Source organism: Choloepus didactylus, chromosome 22 (genome assembly GCF_015220235.1).
Source record: "Choloepus didactylus isolate mChoDid1 chromosome 22, mChoDid1.pri, whole genome shotgun sequence".
Taxonomy (NCBI): domain Eukaryota; kingdom Metazoa; phylum Chordata; class Mammalia; order Pilosa; family Megalonychidae; genus Choloepus; species Choloepus didactylus.
The window spans coordinates 27,952,675-27,955,611 of record NC_051328.1 but is presented as its reverse complement, the minus strand read 5'-3'; positions in this window follow the sequence as shown (position 1 = coordinate 27,955,611).

Sequence of the window (2,937 nt, the reverse complement as noted above, 5' to 3'; positions counted from 1 at the left end):
TTTCTAGAAGAAAATGTAGGGAAATATCTTCAAGATCTTGAGGTAGGCAATGGTTTCTTAGACTTTATACCCAAAGCACAAGCAACAAAAGAAAAAATAGATAAATGGGACCTCCTCAAAATTAAAAAAATTGTGCATCAAAGGGCTTTGTCAAGAAAGCAAAAAGGCAACCTACTCAATAGGAGAAAATATTTGGAAACCACATATCCCATAAGGGTTTAACATCCAAAATATATTTTTAAAAATCCTATAACTCACAACAAAAAGACAAACATCTCAATTAAAAGACTTGAATAGATATTGCTTCAAAGAGAAAATACAAATGGCTAAAAAGCACATGAAAAGATGCTCAATGTCACTAGTATTAGCAAAATGAAAATCAAAACCACAATGAGATATCATTTCACACCTTCTAGAATGGCCCCTATTAAAAAAAAAAAAGAAAACTATAAGTATTGGAGAGGATGTGAAGAAACAGGAACACTCATGCATTGCTGATGGGAATGTAAAATGGTGGTGCAGCCACTATGGAAGACAGTTTGGCAGTTCCTCAGGAAGCTCAGTATAGAATTGCCATATGATCCAGCAATATCAGATATACTATATACCATATATCAGCTGTATACCCAGAAGAACTGAAAGCAAAGACTTAGACAGACATTTGTATACCAATGTACATAGGAGCATTATCCAAAGTTGCCAAAAGATGGAAGCAACCCAACTGTCCATCAATTGATGAATGGATAAACAAAATGTGGTATATACATATGATGGCATATTATTGAGCTGTAAGAACAAATGAAGTCCTGATGCATGCAACAACATGGATGAATCTGGAAGACTTTATGTGAATAAAATAAGCCAGACACAAAAGGACAAATATTGTATGATCTCACTAATATGGACTAAGTATAATAAACAAACTCGTAAAGTTAGAATTTAGAATACAGGTTACCAGGAGATAGAATGGGGGTACAGAATGGGAAGCTGATGCTTAATTTATGTAGAATTTCTAGCTGGTTGATTGTAAATGTTTGGAAATGGATAGAGGTGATGGTAGCATATTACTGTGAGTATAATTAACAGTGCTGAATTATGCATGTGAATGTAGTTGAAAAGGGAAGTTTGGGGTCGTGTATTTTACTAGGATGAAAGTTAGAAGATAAAACATGGGACTGTATAACATAGTGAACCCTGCTGTGGATGATGGACAGGGTTTAATAATACAAGCATAAGAATGTTCTTTCATGAATTATAACAAGTATCCGACACTAATACAAGGTATTACTATTAGGGTGGTATATGGGAAAAAATACACCTAATGTAAACTAAAAAAAAAAAAAAAGAAACAATGAAATATCTCTTCTCATCCACTAGGATGGCTATAATCAAAAAGACAGATATAACAAATGTTTGGCAGTTCATCAAAAGATTAAACATAGAGTTACTACATGACATAGAAATTTCCCTCCCAAGTATACGCCAAATAAATGTCCAGATGCAAATAACTAAAATCAGGAATGAAAGGGGGGACATTATAACTGGCCCCACAAAAATAAAAAGAATTACATAACCTAAATGAAATGGACAAATTCCTAGAAGCACACAAATTACCTAGGCTGACTCAAGAAATAGAAGATCTCAATAGACCAGTAACAAGTAAAGAAATTGAATTGGTAATAATAATGATAATAAAATCCCCCATAAAAGTCCAGGACCAGACAGCTTCACTGGTGAATTCTACCAAACATCCAAAAAAGAACTAGCACCAATACTGCTCAACTTCTTCCAAAAAACTGAAGTGGAGGGAACACTTCCCAACTCAATCTATGAAGCCAGCAACATGCTAATACCAAAGCCAGATAAAGATATTACAAGAAGAGAAAATTACAGTCCAATATCTCTCATGAATATTGATGCAAAAATCTCAACAAAATACTAGCAAACCAAATCCAACACCACATTTAAAATATTATAGACATGATTGGGATTTATCCCAAGTATGCAAGAGTGGCGCAACATAAAAAAAATCAATTAATGTCATGCACCACATTAATAGAGAATGAAGGAAAACAAAAACCTACATGATCATTTCAATTGATGTAGAAGAGACATTTGACAAAATCCAGCACCTGTTTTTTTTTGTTTTTTTTTTTTTTAAATTCAGTTTTATTGAAATACATTCACACACCATACAATCATCCATGATATACAATCCACTGTCCACAGTATGATAACATAGTTATGCGTTCATCACCACAGTCTATCTCTGAACATTTTCCTTACATCAGAAAGAACCAGAACAAGAATAAAAAATAAAAGTGAAAAAAACATCCAAATCATCCTCCCATCCCACCCCATTTGTCCTTTAGTTTTTATCCCCATTCCTCCACTCATCCATACACTAGATAAAGGGGGTGTGATCCAAAAGGTCTTCACAATCACACTGTCACCCCTTGTAATCTACATTATTATATAATTGTCTTCAGGAGTCCAGACTGCTGGGTTGGAGTTTGGTAGTTTCAGGTATTTACTTCTAGCTATTCCAATACATTAAAGCCTAAAAGGTGTTATCTATATAGTGCATAAGAATGTCCACCAGAGTGACCTTTCGACTCCATTTGGAATCTCTCAGCCACTGAAACTGTTTCGTCTCATTTTGCATCCCCCTTTTGGTCAAGAAGATACTCTCAGTCCCACGATGCCGGGTCCACATTCATCCCCGGGAGTCATACTCTGCATTGCCAGGGAGATTTACAACCTGGGAGTTGGGTCCCACGTAGGGGGGAGGGCAGCGAATTCACCTGTCGAGATGGCTCAGTTAGAGAGAGAGAGGGCCACATCTTAGCAACAAAAAGGTACTCAGGGGGAGACTCTTAGGCACCATTACATACAACTTTAGACTTTCCTTTGTGGTAATGAGCTTCATAAGGGCAA